General features: G+C 41.2%; 1 long non-coding RNA gene across 7 annotated transcripts in view; it reads right to left on the bottom strand.

The window, feature by feature from the left end:
- LOC106504312 (uncharacterized) overlaps positions 1–20998 on the bottom strand; it is a 289381-nt gene that overhangs the window by 108836 nt on the left and 159547 nt on the right. For 3 of the 7 annotated variants that reach the window (XR_014809568.1, XR_014809570.1, XR_014809569.1), the window contains exon 4: positions 16433–16549. This is a non-coding gene — a long non-coding RNA (uncharacterized LOC106504312). Of the gene's footprint in view, positions 1–6806; positions 6894–16353; positions 16550–20998 lie in introns of those variants that run through there. The other 4 variants (XR_014809571.1, XR_014809567.1, XR_014809572.1 and 1 more) reach the window with 2 other exon arrangements.

Genomic DNA, 20998 nt, shown 5'->3' with positions numbered 1-20998 from the left:
AATGTGCTCAGGTTATACCCAAACACTATACCATTTCATATAAAGGACTTGAGCATCACAAATTTTGGTATCAGGGAAGATCCAGGAACCAATCTTATGAGGATACCAAGGGATGACTGTATCTCCTGAGTCCATCAAACACTTGTACATTGCAAACTTCTTCTGCATACATCTTAGGCATTATTATTTTTATTTTTTGCTTTTTAGGGCTGCACCCACGGCCTATGGAAGTTCCCAGGCTAGGGGGTCAAATCGGAGATACAGCTGCCAGCCAACACCGCAGCCACAGCCATGTCTGTGACCTACACCACAGCTCACAGCAACATTGGAGCCTTAACCTACTGAGGGAGGCCAGGGATCAGACCCATATTCTCATGGGTACTAGTCGGATTCATGTCTGCAGGGCCTCAACGGGAACTCCACAACGGGAACTTCCACATAATTTTTAAATAACTCTAAAACAAGGGATCATATCACATGGATTACTGAGTTTTAAAAAGGAGAACGCAAGCTACACTCATTTCATTATTTTCTTTAATTAAAGAGTTTAGTTGTTAGGAATTGGGGCACTGAGTCATGGCAAAAATCTATGAAGGGTAACAGTATGCGTGCCGAATATTCGGGACTTGCCAGCAACGTGATTTGATAAATTAATTAAATTCTTGTATTAATTTAGGAAGGAAAAAACGACCTAAATATGTAAATGCCTAAATAAGAAATTGTGGAAATCACTGTATTTTTTTTGCAGAAAGTACGAAACACCTCCCTCAAACATTGTGTAGGGCCTAGATTACAAATTTGTGGAATTAGTATTTTACTCCCAAGCCTCCTTCTGGGCCTGTTTTTCCCATTTCTGTTCATTGGAAGCTACCCTCACTCTCCCAGGCAGGGAGGTGAATACCTAAATGCCTTCCCCCTCCACCTGCCCTGCGACAGGCTCCCTTCCCAGAACCATCCAACCCTTCCCTTCTCAGGGTGGGGTTGTCCTGCCTGGATCTGCCCTTTCTGATTCACATTCTCACCTCCTCCCATCTGAATGGCGGTGACATCCTCTGGCTGCCTCCACAGTCTCTGAAGCTCCCTTCCTCTCCTCTCCATCCATGATTTACACCCGTGTAGGAGTCATTTTCTTGAAACATCCATTGTACCATAACCCTCCGGTGCTCGAAAATTCTGTAACTACCCACTGCATAGAAGATGGTTTAATTTGTTCGGCCTGGCATTCACAGCCCCGTGTGATCTGAATTCCACCCCCCCCCCCATTTATTCCAGTCAATACTTCAAAGAAATAGCACTACTTGCCTCTCGGAGGACCTCTACCTGGGTCACTTGAGCCTTTGCCACAGGATGTTTCCCAGTGAGAATGCTTCCCCCACGGATGTGAGAATGCTTTCCTCCAGCTGTGGATAACTTCTCCCTTTTCTGGCGCTCTCCCTACCTCACCCAATAGCAGTAATACTGTGTTATTTATATGCATGCTTTCTTTTTCCCAGTAGACTGATAATATGCTCTCTGAAGGTAGGTTCCAATGCCACACTCATCACGGTGTGAATCACAGTATCAAAAAACACAGCGTAGGATTCCCCTTGTGGTGACTCAGGGGGTTAAGGATTTGGCATTGCTGCAGTGGCCTGGGTTACTGCTGTGGTGAGGGCTGGATCCCTGGCCCAGAAACTTCTACATGCTGCAGGTGCAGTGGAAAAAAAAAAGAAAGAAAGAAAAGAAAAAAACACAAAGTAGAAATAAATCTTTTTTAGATGGATTAATTCAAGCTCCTTTAGAAACAAATTTGAAATTTAAAAAAAAAAAAAACAGAAAATAATAAAATGATCCCTTAGGTTACAATGATAGTATGTTTTTGTCTCATATTTTATTGATAAGATAAATGTAGAAGGGTATAAAAACAGAGAGTTTTAAAGCCATCTCCCCTAAATGGGGTGTCTTCACTGTGCTGCTGTGCAGATTAGTTCACAGTTTTTGCTCATTTTGTAAACAAAGTTCTGACAAGGGCTTCTGGTTACTTCTTAAAAGTATTTTTCCATCTAGTTACCACAAAAACATAAATTTAGTTAACAAAATGGGGAGGAAATAATAGTTAGAGGAACAATGATCTTTAAGGTTTTATTTTACTTTTTGGCCATGTGTGAAAAGGTTTTTTTTTTTTTTTTTTTTTTAACTCCTTTGTCTGGACTATTAAAAAAAAAGATAAAGTTACCTGGGCAATCCCCTGCTTTGAGAACCTCCATATGAGCCCAACTAGAAAGATGGGTTCAATTTTCAAAATCAGAAAGAGGATACATATACGCAGACGTGAACTTGACTTTAAGCTAATTTTGCAATACAAGCAGGTGTTTAAACATCTTTCAAAGGTGAAAGTATCTTTTTCGCCATTTAAATAGTCTACGCTTCAGCGGCTTTCACTGAACATTCAGCGTCTGGTGTGAATTATGTCTTGCATCAGTGCTAGTACTAAAAACACTCTGGTTTAATAAAATCCAATCCAGGGAACCACGAGCTTACCTAACACCTGAATTACAGAAGAATTCGCCATAGTGTGCTTTCAAATCATTAGTTTCCTGAATGCATAGAACATATCATTCAGTTTACAGCTTCTCAGAAGCACATTTGAAATGCAAAGTGAGGGAAGCCTGTTGTTGGACATTATGTTATATAGAATCTATGAACAATGAAATGGATAAAATTATTTTATTTATTTACTTATTTATTTATTTGCTTTTTAGGGCCACACTTGCAGGACAGGGAAGTTCCCAGGCTAGGGGTCAAATCCGAGCTACAGCTGCCAGCCTCCACCACAGCCACAGCAACGTGGGATCCTTAACCCACTGAGCGAGGCCAGGGATTGAACCCGCACCCTCATGGATAATAGTCGGATTCATTTCTGCTGCACCCCCATGGTAACTCCCCAAATTATTTTCAAATTGCACTAAGATTCCGATGAATAGAACAGACACTTTGGAATTTAGAATCTACTGAAAGTAACAGGAGGAGGAGAGGAGATTAAAATGGAGTGAGAACTGGCTGGGCTGGGGGTCGTTACACTTTCTCAGGGAACCAGTAGACTCTGCTGACTGAGACCAGAGACATCCCATCCGGATGCCTTTTTACAAGAATGTAGGAGCTCAACTTTATATGAGCGTAATCCTGGGCTAAAGACTTTGAAGCAATTGGCATCCTTTCTTATAATTCTTCACTCTTGCTGATGTATTTCTCTATGCACTTAAACCATTTCATGTGACGGGAACAATGACCCAGGCTTCCTTTCTCTCTCTAAATGTAGCCTATTGGGAGATCTGAAAACTCAACGCCACCAGATAGCTACAGTGTATCTTTTATTCCATCCCCTTTGCCTCAGAAACTGTGCCTCCGTATCTGCGAGTGGCATTGATTTCTGAATAAGCAGCCAGGTTGACGTGTGATCAGTTATACGGACAGGCTCGCTGCACTTTCTTATATCTGAAACATCCCTGGAGGCTCTTACAATTCCTCAATGTCATAGACTCTAATCTTTACGGCTCTTAAGTCGAAAATTAGAAAACACCTCCTATCATGATTACCTACAATATGAAATATTTACAAGGATAAGTAAAACTCCATCTTCTTTACATAAAAATACGCTTCGTATGAAAGTGCAAGATCCACCATCTTCTCCGCCGTCCCTTGCTTTAAAAGATGAACAGACAAGACCAAATTTTGAAATTTTGATCTAATCTGTTTGAAGTCACACCTCACCACTTTTAAGCTATTATTCTAACAGACACTGTTTGCTTCCATGTAAGTGGAATATCTACGGCTCAGTCAAACTGTTCACAGCCCTCGGTATGGCCAGTTCTACAATTCCAAGTGCTACCTTAACATCCTGGAGCTTCACAAGGCCCCCAACGTCTTAACCAATCGGAGGCGGTCGATTGTGATTTATTCATAAATAAATGAATGAGTGACTGTATCAGTTATGAGTCAATGTGTTGTGGCTTTAAGAAATATGACAAGGAGTTCCCATGGCGGCACAACTGGATCTGAGGTGTCTCTGTAGCGCCAGGATGCAGGTTTGATCCAGGCCAGGCAGGGTGAGTTAAAGGATTCAGCATCGCCAGAGCCGCAGCGTAGGTTGTAAGTTCAGATCTGAACTTGATCCTTGGCCTGGGAAGTACATATGCCGCAAGGTAGCCACAATAGAAAAAACAACAAAAACAAAATTAAAAAATGAATACAATTACTCATATGATTTTAAAAAGAAAGAGAGAAACATGACAAATGGTAATTCTGGCCTACCAAGCAAGAGTTTTTATATATCTATCCCTGGTACACAAAGCACTTTGCTTTTTTCACAGGTGATCAATGAGCAGTGACAATTTAACCAAGTCTTGATTCACAGGTGTCTCAGCAAAGGCTGTGGGGAAATTGTTCAGAATGACCCGAATTCTATTTTTTCTGGTTTGGAGGGCTCCTTGGGTAGTTCTAGAGAGCACAAGATTACTGAGACTTTCTGAAGCCAATCCTATGGGAAAATGAATCGAAATCCACCTTTTCTTAAAAATATTTGGTAGGCAACACTTTTCAGAGACAAAGGTGGCGTCAGGAAATTGAACCTCCCCCAGAGAAGAAGGTTGGAATCCACCCCTTAGAGCAGATGTCGTGAGAGCTGGATTCCAGGTGTGGTGCCACAGCCTCCCTTTCAGAGCGTCAGTCTCAGCCTCCAAGAACACATTTCACCAGGGCCCAGATCCGTCCTCACTGACCAAAGTGATGTCATCAAAACAGCGAGCCCACCCTCTGAGAAGTGGCATGCCCCAGCCCAAAAGGGGTTGTTGAGCAGAGAGTCCCTCATTTATCCTTTCCTGGTTTATCTCCACTTCTCCACACGGATGTTGGCTTTAAATACTACTGCTTGGAGTTCCCATCGTGGCTCAGCGGTAACAAGCCCGACTAGTATCCGTGAGGAGGAAGGTTCGATCCCTGGCCTCGCTCAGTGGGTGAAAGATTGGGCATTGCCATGAGCTGTGGTGTAGGTCACAGATGTGGCTTGGATCCCAAGCGTTGTTGTGGCTGTGGTGTAGGCCGGCAGCCGCAGCTCCGATTTGACCCCTAGCCTGGGAACCTCCATGTGCTTCACGCGTGCAGCCCTTAAAAAAAAAAAAAAAAAAAAAAAATACTACTGCTAAATTCGATGAATCTAAAACTCCTACTTCTAACCCTGCCTGGCTCATTTCTAGAATGAGGTTCACTATTTACCTTTTCTCTCATTCCCATTTTGGTCTCTGTACTTGCCCCATTGATATAAATTCATTTCCTAAATTCCATATCAAGTGACGTGTATATATATCAACTTTATCTCCGAGGACATCACTACTGCAAAAAAAGTAGGATTTCCTGGGTTACATATTCCATTTGGCCAAACTGGAAAACAAAGAGATGGTTTATGGTATTGTTTTTCTCCCATGAATTTGATATTCCTGGGTTCTTATTATTAATTTTACTATGATTGTTTGCTATTCTTCTTCTCCATCACACCAATCCACCTGCCACCTTAGACAGTTAGCTTCTTAAACACAAAAAGTGGTGTGTATATATATATATATCTTTATTTGACCCAAGAGCATATATAAGACCTTAATTTTTTTCAAATTGCAATTATTGAAAACAGAATGCAATTGAAATTTATGCCCACAAAGTAGGGGAGGAGCTTGATACATTTTAAAGTAAAACTTAAAATGTTGTACAAGATTAAATTTTGAAATTCTAAATTACTCTGGGCTATCTCAATTAGCTAAAAGAAACTTTTAATAAAAAAATCTAAATTTCAATTGGATAGCTTTATATGTTATATGAGAATAAAATGAAATTAAGTACTTTATTTTGTAATATCTAATTTTGGCTAAGGGTTCAAAATAATCATAAGTAAACACAACTTATTTGATAAGATTTTTCATATCCATCAAAGAAAGCTTCTCTGGATGAAGACAAAAAGAAAGTATACCTGTGGAAATATTTGTTTTGTAATATTTATGTATTTTAATACACAATCTTAGAATTGATGCTACTCTGTACTTAGCAGAATTTTCTCAGACTTTACATCTTGACAACCAAAGAAAAAATGTTCTTAATTTAAAATATTGGGATGAAAATTCAACTTCAGTATAAAAACAAAACAAAAACAACCAGTTTTAAAGATGGGACTTGAATACCCACCTCCAGCCCTTTGAGGATATACAAAAAGGATATAAAAAGATGCTTAATATCACTCTGCATCAGGGAAATGCAAGTCGAAACCACAGTGAGATATCACCTCGCACCCTTTAGGATGCTACTATCAAAATAACAACTATTGTTTGATTCCACTTATTTGAGGTTCCTAGAGTAGCCAAATTCATAGAGACTAAAGTAGAACAGGGGTTGCCAGGGAAAGGGTGGTGGGAGCAACTTATTTGATAGGTATAGAATTTAGTTTGGAGTCATCAAAAAGTTCAGGAGATGGAGAGTGGTGATGGTTGTACGATACTGTGAACATACTTAATTCCACTGAATGCTTCACTTAAAGAATAGTTAAAATGATCAATGGTATATCATGCATATTTTAGCACAATATAAACGTTTAAACATTTTTTTCAAACTTGAGATCTACAGAGGACAGCCAATTATTTTCCAGGTTATTAACCATGAAATACTAACATTTCTAGTTCGAATTCTATGTGCCAGGGTCCAAACACAATCTAGGGAATGCATATTAGTAATCCACAGTTGGTAGGTAATAAAACATACGGAGGTTAAGAATTTGCCCAGGAATATACCTCTGGTAGGGAGTGAGCTTGGACTCAAATGTGAGCAGGCTGCCCCGTCCGTGTCCCTCCTGGCGTTTGACATTCTCCAGCCCGAGTCTATAAAACGTTAATCCAAGACCACACATGTGGTTAGTATTTTTTCACTTACACATTTTCCCCACCAAATTGTAGCTGTAACGCATGAAAGAAATCCAAGAAATATATTGTCATTTTCTGCAACAGTGTCGTCTTCATCTGTCATAAAAGTAGGGGACAGAGAGGTTTCCTTCAAGCCCAACCCCGCCTGAAATAAGGTGACTATATTAAACAGGGCAGGAAATCACAAGACCTCCGTTACACATGCAGCAATAGAGCCGCCAGCTAGGTAAAGAATTTTCACCATGAAAATACAACTTTGCTTTGCCTCATGTACATTGTGCATCATGAGCATTATGGAACAACTGTATCACTATCAATGATGACACGTTCTAACTGCACACGCTTCCAGCTTTCCAAGGTATCGCTTCATCTATTGTCTCTGACTTTATCCTCAGTGCAACCTTGTGCAAATGAAGACAAGGGTATTAAGCAATTTGCTTAATGGCAGATCTGGGAATAAGAACCAGATCCTCTTGGGTGTGTTCAATAATTACTTGTTTATAAACTGACCTCTTGGGATTCTCCCGGAGAAAAAATGCGATGAATCTTAGGCCAGCTCACAGACTCCCTTATGTCAATTTAAGTTAAAACAAAGTTACCCATTTAAAACATTTTTTGATTATGTGATAATTTTATTCATAAAATATCCCCAGTTATTGTAGTCAAATTAAGTTAAGAAATCCAATCTCAGCTCGCGCCTTGAAACCTCAAATTTTGAATGGGTTATGATGATCTGTGCCCCAGACAAGCCATACCATAATGTCTGCTCAATGTAGGCATAAATCTTATTAAAATATGAAAGCAAAGGTGAAAGATAAATTAAGCAGCGATAAGAAAATGCTATTTTATTATTAGAATAAAAGAATCAGCTGTAATGACAACTAATAAAAATGAAAAAAGATACATGATTAAAAAACGCTAAATACTAATTATGGGATCTGAAAAGTTGAAACAAGAAAATTCATATTAGGTAAAAGCAGAAGGAAGATCATTTATAAAGTCCATTGAAACATTTAAAATCCGGAAAGGAGATGACTATACATGTAATGAAATGGATATTGGGAAGCCAATAAAACTAATGTGGGTATGAATTTTCTAAGTGAGAGTTTAGCTTAAAAACTAATATTTACCACAGAATTTTGGCAGAAGTAGGTTTTATGTACCCAAATCTGTGGACGAATCACATAATTTCTTTTAATAATTCAAAACCATTGAGACCCAGACAGACTAGATTAGGCCCAACTCACACAGTTCGACTGAACCCAGGAGACGCATAAAGATGCATCCTAACATTTTCAGGGCTTGATAAAGAGGATGCAGACGCCCACATACCTCGTGCCCCAGGCCTGGTCCTACCCCTGCTTTTCCCTCCCCAGATTCCTTCCTGCACCACCTGGGGATACACATCTGCATCTGTGAACACTTCAGCCGGCAAGTCGAGATCTGCCTCCTCCCCTGAACCACCACCTCCTGTGCACCTCTCAGACCTAGAAGCAAGCCACCCCCATGATAGAGGCCAGGAAGGTGGGGCAGAGGAAGAGGCCACGCTGGGCTCTAAAGCTAAGGAGTCTTCCAGTAGGAAATTCAGGGTCTCAGGTACCCAGATCACAGGGCAGAAGCTGGGCTTGGCTCTGGGTGGACTCTTCTGCTTGACTCCAGGGGTTCTTCTCACTGCAGCCAGGGGCAGGGCTAGACTACGCCAGAGCAGTTCCTCTCATGCATGGCCACTTAGCTAAGCCTTCCTTTCCCAGGCTTAAGAGTGGCACTTTTTATAAATCCCGTACATTCGTATAGTATTCTTGGAAACCAAAGCAGTTTCACACACATGATATCACTGGACCTTCCTGGGACCCCCATGATATAGAAAAAACAGGTGTCACTGAGAAAAGTAAGAAGCAGAGAAAAGGACTCAAAGTTAGAAAGAAGCAGAGCTCAAGTTTCACACTGTCCACCGCCATTCTGTTTCTGTTCCTGCCCTTCAATAACTACCCACAATGTCACTCTTTAGGGTGGGAAAGCCACCGTGCTAGACCACAACCAAAGGGAGGGACCCGAGCCTGAGCCCTCATCTAAAAAATCTGGCTTCAGGATTTTGGAAACATTCGAGGTGAATAAAGTTAAGATTCCACATACCCTGGAGTTCCCCTGTGGCACAGCAGGTTAAGGATCCAGCATTGCCACTGCAGCAGCTAGGGTCGATGCTGTGGCGTGGATGTGATTCCTAGCCCAGGCATTTCCACATGCCCTGGATGCAGCCAAAAACAAATAAACAAACAAACAAAGATTCCGCATATCCTACCATAGATCACTAACTACCTGAGACTTCTTGAGCTGCCATAACAAAGGACCCCAGACAAGGTGACTTGCATCACAGAAACGTATTTTCTCACAGTTTCAGAGCCTTCAAGGCCAAAATCAGTATCTGCAGATTCCATGAGAGTTCTCTTCTGGGCTGTGGGCAGCTGACATCTTGCTCTGTCCTCAGGTGGCCTGTCCTTCAGGCATGCAAAGAGAGAGAGAACTCTCATGTCCATTCTTATGAGGACATTAATCCTGTGGGGTCAGAGCCCCTCTTATGACCTCATCTAATCTTTGTCACCACTTCACTGGCTTATCTCCAAATACAGTCACATTGGGGGTTAGGGCTTCAGCTTATTAATTTTTTGGGGGGGGCGGGGGGAGATACAGACATTTCACGTAAAGCATTAATCCAGATATACGTTTCTATTACAAAAGTAGGGTCCAATACGTCGTCCATCACCCTATTCTGCAGGTTCTTTTATTAGAATTGATTAAATTCCACAAACAATTGCCTAAGAGCACTTGAAGAGTTTTACACTCTAGATTGATCTATAGATAACTGCAAACATGTGTTAAGCGTGGTATAGACGGGCACAGAACATTCCTCCTGCTTCTGTCATGAGCAAAACTTAGCTCCAGACCCCTCCACCTCTACCCAGCAGCCATGGGTCGGGTGTCTCAGCTGCTACTGTGTCCCCCATAACAGGGATAGACGTACCTGCAGTGATACCTGCAGTATCCTTATAGACAAGTTCTATTCTGCCAAAAAATTAATCATTCTTTATTTATTACAGTCAGAACATATGTATTGCTCCAGAAACTGCCCTAAGTGCTAGGGATAGAACAACGCGCCAGCCACTGGGTCTGTCCTCGTGAAGCTCACAGTCTACTGATTACATAGCAAACGTTTTCCTGAGCCATGGCATTCATGTTTTTGCCGTAATGTTATTTCTGCCCATATGGCCCAGCTGCATGACTGTCTCCTGATATTGGACCCTGATAATTTTACAGTAATGAAGCTGCTATGCTAAATAACACTCTCCACATTTTCTGTCATTTTCTTCCTGATTTTAGGTTTTAATATGGATTAATCCTGCTATCAATGGAAATAAGTTTTAACTGACACAAGAGAATACATTTTGAACACGGTTATAACATGAGTAGAATATCTGTCTTTTGTGTTCACAGAAGAAAATTCGCACGACCAGCTGACTGCACAGTTGTTGAGACGGGATAGTTTCTTCTCAAGTTTCAATGGTTGATTTGCCACTTTTCTCAGGTCTTTAGCTCAAAGCTGCTTGATTTTGTGCCCTGTTATTTACTTATTTGTTTTTTGCCTTTTTCTTGTTAGAGCCGCAACCATGGCATAGGGAAGTTCCGAGGCCAGGAGTTGACGCAGAGCTGCAGCTGCACCACAGCCACAGCAATGCTGGATTGGAGCCATATCTGCCACCCGTGCCAGAGCTCACAGCAACATCAGATCCTTAACCCACTGAGCAAGGCCAGGGATCAAACCAGCATCCTCAAGGGTAACTAGTTGGGTTCATTATTGCTGAGCCATAACAGGAACTCCCTGCACCCTTTTAATAGTGGCTTTGTTGTTGTTCTGTCTGAAAGCGTTGAAGATTTATTTATTTATTTATTTACTGTCTTTTTAGGGCCACACCCACGGCATATGAAAGTTCCCAGGCTAGGGGTCGAATCAGAGCTGTAGCCGCCAGCCTGCACCACAGCCACAGCAATGTGCGATCCAAGCCACATCTGCAACCTACACCACAGCTCACAGCAATGTCGGATCCTTAACCCACTGAGCAAGGCCAGGGATCGAACCTGCATCCCCATGGTTCCTAGTCAGATTTGTTTCTGCTGAGTCACGATGGGAACTCCAGTTTGTGATGTACTCTGGAGATTAAGAGTTTGAGCAGTCACTCTTTTTGTCTGTGCTCTCGCTTAACTGAGGTTGACGGGGGCACATGGAAACGTTTGGATCTGCAAATCAGACCGTTTTTCCACTGGTGAAACTGTCAATGACAATGGTGAATATCCGTTTTCTTTTCCTGTGTGAGATGCCTTCAGGTTCGAATCTCCATGCTCTATTCTTCAGAAATGCCATCTTCCTTTTCAATATTTAAGTTGATTGTACGTATGCCCCTGCCTTTAACGGACTCTTGCTTCTCAAGTAAGTCCTCTGCTCACTGACGTAATTCTCCGAGTATCAGCTCTGTTCTTCGCTGGCCCCCAACCCAGACGTGAACTCTCCTACTGACTTTATCATGGTACAGAAATTCTTCTGCGTCAGTTCCATCTCCTTCGTACACTGTTTTCTTGTCACTGAGCCTTTTCTGTGGTTTTCTGAGACTGTTTCAGACAAGCTGAATCCTCATCTGTCTTATCGTTAAGATCTTATCTTAACCTATCCAAATAGTTTGCCTTTGTCCAGCTCCTCGTACAAAGTACTTCCATAAGCTGCTTCCTCTGACTTTTCAGAAGGATGTTTCCTTTACCTTGATGGGGAGTGTTTTCTATGGTCTCTATGTAAGTTTTACTTTTGCTGTTGTTGCTTTCTGTTCATTCTTCCAGGAATCGGGAGATATTTTGCAGTTGCTTCCAGCGTTTACCAATGACCAGCGAAACGTATTCTCCCCATCATCTGTGCACTCGGGGGCTGGTGGCAGGCGTCTCTCTCTCTCTCTTTTTCTTTTTTTTTTTTTAATCTTTTTAGGGTCGCACCTGCAGCATAGGGAGGTTCCCAGGCTAGGGGTCTAATCGAGGCTGTAGCTGCCAGCCTACACCACAGCCACAGCAACACAGGATCTGTGGTGCATCTGTAATCTGCACCACAGCTCACGGCAATGCCAGATCCTTAATCCATCAAGCGAGGCCAGGGATCGAACCCATGTCCTCATGGATGCTAGTCGGGTTCATTAATGGCTGAGCCATAATGGGAACTCCGAAGGCTTCTCTTGAATCAAAAAAGGCCCAATTACCAGTTTCTGGTAGGACTTTGTCTACTGGACTCACCCTAAACACCACATCCCTTACCTGGTTCTTTTCACCTTGGATGGATGAAAGCTGTCATTGCCAGTACAAATGCCATCCGCACCCACCCAATATTTTCTTGTGGAAACTATACTACTCAGAGTGTGACATATTTCTACCAACTCTCCCACCCTGACGATACTGTCTGCCCAGTTGTTTTCTGGATCTTGGCATTTCCAACGAGTGGAAATACAAGACAGGTGGCCAATATGCTACCCCAGCGAGCAATGATCAAACAGGGCAGTTATCTCGTGGACAAGGAAGGAAACACTGGGAAGAAAGTGCATCCCCCCTTGAAGGGAAGTCTTTTTATTCACATGGGGCCATGGTGCTTCATCTTTACAGTGACTAAAGCAGCCTTCCAGATGCTAGTGATAGAATTACCACAAGTGTGGTTTGTTTATCACTTTCTGTTTGTTTGTTTGGTTGGTTGGTTATAGTCAATTTTGATCTTTCCATATCATCCTAGGAACGTGGAAAGGTTTATACCAAGGGCTGATAGCTTTAATTTAAACCTACAAAATTAAGAGTTCCCATCCTGGCTCAGTGGTTAACGCATCTGACTAGGAACCATGGGGTTTCAGGTTCAATCCCTGGCTTCGCTCAGTGGGTTAAGGATCCCGCGTTGCTGTGACCTGCGGTGTGGATCGCAGATGCGGCTCGGATCTGGCGTTGCTGTGGCTGTGACATAGGCCGGCGGCAACAGCTCCAATTCGACCCCTAGCCTGGGAACCTCCATATGCCCCCGGTGCAGCCCTAAAAAGACAAAAAATAAATAAATAAATAAAATAAACCTACAAAATTAAAAAAATTTAATTTGAAAGTCCATTTACATAGACACATAAAGAATTACATCATTGACCACTGCAATTGGACAAAGGCTGTCAACTTTAAGCTACCTTATGAAACTAGTTACCTGTCGTGTGAACAACATCCATGCCAAAAAACCATCCAAAATCAGATCTATGTGCACAGGTACCCTATTGGTTCGATGGTCAGCCAAACCCGCAACGCTAGTGACTTATGGTTAAACTAATGGAAATATTTTTCTCCCTAAGGATTTATCCTTGCACACTTTGGAAGAGACCCTCTGACCATCTCCTCATTCTACATGGTAACCACTTTAAAGTGACGCCAGTTCTGAAGCAAGATTAAGAATCAACAATAATCTGGGAGTTCCTGCTGTGGCTCAGCAGGTTAAGAACCTGACTAATATCCATGAGGATGTGGTTCAATCCCTGGCCTCGCTCAGTGGGTTAAAGATCCATCATTGCCACGAGCTGTGGGGTAGGTCGCAGAGGTGGTTCAGATTCCATATTGGTGTGGCTCTGGCATAGGTTGGCAGCTGCAGCTCTGATTCCATCCCTAGCCTGGGAACTGCCCTATGCCATGGGTGTGGCCCTAAAAAGACAAAAAAAAAAAAAACCAATAATAATCTGGTGAACCTACCCCTCAACCACACACACACACACACACACACACACACACACACACACACACACACACACTGTTACAGAGTTAATCACAGTCTCATCAAAAGAGCAGGGTATTAGCACATCTGATCTATTGCAAAACCCATTAGGATGCCCCCAAGAAAATAAACGAAAGAACCCCTTTGGGGAAAACTGTAGATTGCATCAAATTTTGCCACAAAAGAAGGTTGAAAATATTATGAGTCATCCCAGGAAAGTTTGTCATTATGATTCAGTATTTTCTTCAACTATTAAAACATGCTCAAATTTAAAACTAAATAAACAGCCACATTTATCTTTATATCATGTGAGAAAGCACAGGAAGAAGAGAAGAATGCCACAATTAATCTTTTTTCCATTCACGTTTGCATCTTCATTCCTGAAACCCATTTTAAAAACAATAGGGCAGGACACCACGGAAATGAAAGGTCCTTTCTCATTAGACTTTAATGTGTGACGACTTTGTGATGAAATTGAAAGCATGACTTTTTAGTACAGTGCCAGAGGTCTAGGGCCAGGAAATTGTATCAAAATGATACAAAATATTTCATATCCTTTTTTAAATTGCCAAATGTGGTCATAAATTCCATGTCATAACAGCAGGTAATATTTATAACAATTAATGTTAGTGTTTATCTAAGGGCTCTTAGTCTCTCACATAACACATTATGTTGCAGAAGGATAATATCTCAGATTTATGAAACTCACTGCCTCTTCAACTCCATGCTCTCTGTTTTTGGGGTTTTTTTGTTTTTTATTTTTTTAGGGCTGCACCAGCAGCATTCCATTCCTTTTTATTTAACCTCCCAGGGCCAAGGGTCAGAAGTGGTCAGACTGCTATAGACAAAAATGAGAGGAATGTCAAAATAATGAATGCAAAACTTTTTAAAAGAATAGCCTTTTCTTTTAAAGTTTTGCATAGGTTTTATACGAACAACATGAAAGAGGATAAGTGCTTGCCCATTTCTAGGCCTGATGTGTCAGAGACGACACTGTAAATAAGCATATTGTGTCTTTTTGAAGGGTACTGGGACCTAGCACAGTGCTTGACACATGGGGGGTACTGACTGGATCAATTACTTTTAATGAACATGACTGGATCAATTACTTTTCCTTTGGAAGCTTTTATTCAACAGAAGGTGTTGATTCATTATCCAAAAAGACTTATTGGGATTGTGTCTGTAAAATTTGTCTTCTTTCTGGCTCTTGTTCCCCTAAATTTTTGAATGAGGCAAACCAGATTGTCTAGCATCCCAGACACTTTTCATTTGTATTCGTGTTCTCATCTGTACATTAATAAAGGCATATTATCTGCCTGTTGCCCTGTCTTTTGCTGAAGAAAGCCATGGCAATCCCATTTAAAGTCTTTTAACCTCTTCACTTTGTGGTTCTGGCTACAGCAGAGCCTTCTGGGCTTTGGAACATAACAGCGCCCCTTTATCACCCTGAATGGTTTATTAGAACCTGCTTGTACTGATGATTCAGTTTTACTAGGGTGAGGCCACCACTCCAGGACTTCCCACTCTGTTTGGGGACTCTTCTGTCATTTTAATGTTTAGGGGTTTGTTTCCCTGTGACATGGGCTTTCACTGAATTTTAGCATTGTTTACATTATTTATTATCGGGAGGCAAATTGAAGAGGGTGGAGCATAGTGCCCTGTGCGCCAGCATCGCTCTGAAACCTGTGGCATAACAATCTCACTGAGAATATTCAGGCCCTCCGAAGGCTGCATGAAGACTCTTGGCCAAATGGATGCTACTGTTTTCAGTTACAGACACAAACAGAAAAATGATGCTTGACCTCCTTCAAAACTCGAATTGTGCCGCTCCAACTGCTTTACCCAACCTGATGCAGTTTCGACTTCCCTTGATCTTGTTCACCTGATTCCCAGCAGCTGGGTATATGGAGGGCCAGAAAACATACGGGCAAAGACCTGAGGTCCTGGGGGCCAAAAACTCAGTGAGACTCAGGTTCCTGCCCCATTTTCCTGATTCTGTCATCTTTTTAGGTCTTAATTTTTTTATCAGAGGTAATTTACAATGTTCTGTCCATTTCAGCTGTACAATGAAGTGGCCCATTTATACATTTATATGCATTCTTTTTTTCAGGTCACCTTCTATCATGTTCCATCGCAAGTGTTTGGATATAGTTCCCTGTGCTGTCCCAGCAGGCCCTCATTGCTTGTCCATTCTAAATGCAATCGTTTGCACTTACTAACCCCAAACTGCCCGATTTCATCTTCTGACTCCATCTACAGGCCTGGAGTCCTGCCTCGCCTTCTGTTCTGCAGCCTGCTGTTTCTCTGCCCCAGACTTCCAGCTACCTCTAGCAAGAGGGATGCTTTTGGAACCCAAGCCCACCAACCCCACTGGGCTCAGCCTCCCTTTGGGGTGAATTCTCTCCAGCCTATTTTGTGAACGTAGCCACTGGGGCTGCACTGGTCTTGGCTGCTCTTCTTCTCTGTCGAAAACGGACCTTTCTTATCAATGAGGTTCGCCCTCACAAGACCTGAGACAGGATGACAAATCTAACGACCACCAAAGTGAATCTGAAAAGTGAATGTTATTTTTCCAGAAAAAAAAAAATATATATATATATATATAACTTTCGTAAGTTAAACACCATCACTGTGAGGAAGAATGATAGCGCTGAACTGCCGTGGCTCTAGAAAGGGAAGGACATACCATTCGAAACTGTATTTGCCAAGATCAGGGCTGGCTGACACATCTCAGCGTCCGCTCAACTCAAGCATCAGAAATACCTTTGGTTTTGGTTTTTTGGTTTGTTTTTCCAGGCCACATCTAAAATCAGAGAGAAGGAAAACAAACGTTTAAATAGTCATTTAAGGATCAGTAGGTGTCGCTAATCAAAACCTTGTCATTTTTAAATCAATCTTCAAAACCCAAAGGCGAAAGTCATGCCTCCCCCCCTTTTGTAACACCCGCAGTGACATGAGGGATTTAATTAGGAGTGAAATGCAATGATCAAGAAAACATGAAAAGAAAAATACTACACGGTTAAGGTAAAACAAACAAACAAACAAACAAACACAATACAACAACAAACCTAAATACCTATAAAAGCTAAATACCTATACCTAGTAACCATACCCTAACCCTAACCCTAAATACCTATAAAACCCTAAATACCTATAAAAGCTAAATACCTATACCTAATACCTATTTTCCTGGTGACTCTGTGATGGATTAAAATAGTCTGGAGTGATAGGCCTTCAACAGCCCTTGAAATGGTGAAATTCTTTGACTATCTGGCCTTGCAAACCACTATCTTCCAGTGTAAATCAGCAAAGAACACAGAAAATCAACGGGGCTGAATTCTTCCAAATTTAGGCAGCCTGCAATGCAAAGATACCGGGCCTAGTGAAGCATCCAAATGAATGCCATCCAAAGTCAAACCTTTGCATTTGTAAGCCTTTCCTGGGTAAAAAAGCTAATGAATAAATTCCATGACTACTTTTTTTCTGGTATGCAAATCTTCTTTGGCAAGTTCTTTACAACAGCCATCGCACAGAAGTTAATGAAATCCATGCAACAGCCAAACGTTAATACCATTTAGGGACCAAATGCTACAATCACCACTATTGTTCGATTGCCTTTGAAGAGCAACCCACACAATACCCTTGATCCCTTGTTCACAGTTTCTGGGAATTTCAGAAAACTTCCTATTAGTGACTTAATAGCGTGCATCTTGAGGTACTTATTTTTTCCAGAATTTGAAAATTCTAAAGTCACTGGCATCTGAATTATTCCACAAGTGATTTTTCTTCAAATATGGTCTGACTACGATCTGAAACTTCACGCATTCTTTGAGTAGCCGCGTTATTTAATAGAACAGGAAGGTCAAAATACCTGATTCTCTGAACTCCAAGATCACCTCATTTCCAAACCACAACCCCACTAAGAATAAACAGCATTCAATGGAAGAATCCAACCAGATGCCGAAATATCTTTCATGCTTCACTCACTAAATCTTGACCTGAAACATGAGTTTTTAAAAAAGTAGCAAAAACAGCTGAACTATTTCTGCTTTCCTATGGGTAGCTTCCAATTTGTCTGAGTTTAAAAAAACAAAACAAAACTTTGCACTGATTTTTAAGGCAAATAAAACCAGCTCTCAATTTCTAATAAAATAAATCCTTCTAGGTTTCATATCTCTAGGCTTTCTAGAGATAGCAAAAACTTCATAGGTTTTAGTACAAAGCTGAAGAAATTTCTCTCTGCATCAATGACTAAGACCTAGGTTGTAGAAAGATGTGTCGTTTTGTGCAACAAATTGCATCAATCTGGCTTTCTCTGATAGTGTGTGTTTAATACTACCAATCCTTAGCATCTAGCAGGAAGCCTCAGTGGCAATAGCTAGAGTAAACAGTTGATAAATAAACAAGCACATTAAACGAATAAACATCATAGCTAACCTTGTTAATGATTAAGCAGTGAACAGGTTTTTAAAAATACATCTCCTTGAAAATAAGTTTTTGGAGTTCTGTCTTGGCTTAGTGGTTAATGAACCTGGCTAATATCCACGAGGACGTGGGTTCGGTCTCTGGCCTTGCTCAGAGGGTTAAGGATTGGGCGTTCTTGCGAACTGTGGTATAGGTGGAAGACGAGGCTCGGATCCCGCGTTGTTGTGGCTGTGATGTAGGCCGGCAGCTACAGCTCTGATTCAACCCCTAACCTGGAACTTCCATGTGCCCCAGGTGGGACCCTAAAAAGAAAAAAGCCAAAAAAAAAAAAAAGAAGTTTCTGCAAATGCAGGGGTGTGATCTCCAAATATTTAATGTGGGCATGGGACAGTAGCACAACATGCGTATATTTGTGTATATGTATATTTAGATGAAATATAAATATAAATAAATCGGTTTACTGTACATCTGAAACTAACACAATATTGGAAATCAGCTAAATTTCAATTAAAAAAAGAAATGTCTCAAGCAAGACTCTAGCCATGGATAGCAGGGTTTCTGGTTCCATTTTGTTTTTAATTCTCCTAATTAATAAATGGGTCTCATTTTTAGTCTTTTTAAAGCACTGGAGGTCTCACAGAACAATGGCTTGTCACTGATTTAAAGATTTTTCTACAGTTTGAGGAGGGGCTTAAAAAAAGGGGGGAGGATGCCAAAAACAACTGGTGCTCTTTGCTTTCAGGGTATGACGTTCACGTAGGGAAGGTAATCAGTGGGAGCAGAAGCGACGTCAGCCTTCGAGCATCCTCGGAAAACTGCCATCACTGCCCCCACCAGTGCACACAGGCATACGACCCAAAGGACCAGCCTGACCTACTCTTCAATCCTAACCTTTAAAAAAAAAAGAAAAAGGCGAGAGAGAGAGAGAGAGAGAGAGAGAGAGAGAGAGAGAGAGAGAGGGAGGGAGGGAGGGAGGGAGCCAAAACAACAAAGTATGCTCCAGTAAGAAGAAAACTGGTGTCAAAACCCATGGGAATGATGGTTACGAATTATAACTATGAACATAGTTACAAGTCTAGAAATGACTCATCCTTAAAAGCATCGATTTTGGAGGCGGATCACACTTTACGTTACCTCGGCACCATCACCTGATGGTCGTGTGATCTTGGGCAAGTGATGTAATCTCAGTTTTCTCATCCTGAATGTGGGCATAACAATACCAGCCCCATAAGGTTATGAGGGACATTAAACAAATAGTCGGGCACTTAGAAAATAGGAAATGTGTACACGCCTACATCCATACGCATGTGTGTATATGCTGCTCTGAGTAATTCAACACTCAATCTTTTCCATCAGTTGTCTTCCTGGATATTCAGACTCTCAAAGCAAAGCAATGGGTCCTAATGAGAATACGTCTGATGGTAAAAATGCAAACAAATTAATCTGGCTACATGTAGAGGTTATTCACAAAAGAGAAGGTTATCTTATTAGAGAGATTATAGAAATATTTTAAATCAAGGGTACAGACGTCCCACATTATATTTTATTTCCACCTGGCCCAACATGTTATGATTAATTCTGAGCACCTATAACATAATCTTAAACTCTAATGGGACAGGTCAGAAAAATGAAGGGCTCTTTTTTTTTTTAAACCCAGCCTCTCATAATTTAAAACGTAACCTTTTGGTTTACATGATGCCTGCAAGCTGTGACACGGATGTTGACGACATTAATATCACTATTTCTGTCACTAAAATCTATAGCAAATACATTAGCAGCCACAAACGGAGGTAGTTTTTCAGCGAGCTTGCTAATTGCATTGCTGCTGTGAACTGAGCTTTGCCGTGTTAATACACAAAAACACAGAGCTGAGAAAGAAACAAATCCTGGGATGGTATGCAAACAGGTTGACAGCTATTTTTGAATCTATACGCTTGTGGTTAGATGACATATCAGGTTCTCATTCTCGATATTGTGTAGTGATAGTTCCCAAATAATGATCCATGAGACAAAGACTATCTGTCTGAGACAGGACAATTTATGCAACATCCTAAAGTAAAATTGGTATTTCACAGTCGAAAAACAGATGCTCTTAGACGTGGGATCTAGGATTAACTGAATTCTTATTCATTTTGAATTTGGCTGTGTCTACCTTCAGTCCACCAATACCCCACCAAGCAAAGAAATCTGTGTTCAAGGCACAAGTTCGACCTTAGGGAATGGGGTGCGACCATGGCCTATTAGAGAGACCCAGATTCAGACACGAGCAGCCGTATCTGCAAGTCTACCCTCAGCCACCACACGACATCGTCCTTGCATCAAAAGGCACTTGCCACCTGATACTCCTGGATAATGAAGAAAAACTGACTTTCAGTTCCACGCAAGTCATAGTCATAATAATAATGATAAAACTGTTTCTGTGATAAAACATACAGATAATTCCTTATAATATCTACTCTTCAATGTTGCTTTTTTTAAAATAAAAAGTAGATAATAAAAATGCTGCAAAAGAATAAAAAATAAGACAACAAAAGAATTGGTTTGTAGAATAGAAACAGACTTGAAGATTTTGAGGTCAATTTAGGGTTATCAAAAGGGAAACCCCTGAGGGGGGGTAAATTCAGAGGGTGGGAATTACACACACTCACTACCGTATATAACAGAGAGAACTACCAAAGACCTATGTACAGCACAGAGAGGTCGACTCAGTGTTCTGTAATAACCTATTTGGGAAAAAAGGTAGATAGATGGGCTATGTATAACTGATTCAACTTGCTGTAAACCTGAAACTAAGACAGCGCTGTGTATCAGCTATGCCCCAATACAA

The sequence above is a fragment of the Sus scrofa genome, chromosome 7 (genome assembly GCF_054392235.1).
Source record: "Sus scrofa isolate SSC_HxYL_T2T_F1_AM1 chromosome 7, Sscrofa_HxYL_maternal_Yorkshire_Landrace_v2.0, whole genome shotgun sequence".
NCBI lineage: Eukaryota > Metazoa > Chordata > Mammalia > Artiodactyla > Suidae > Sus > Sus scrofa.
Note: the sequence above shows the minus strand (reverse complement) of the source record. Positions and strands in the feature narration are given on the sequence as shown.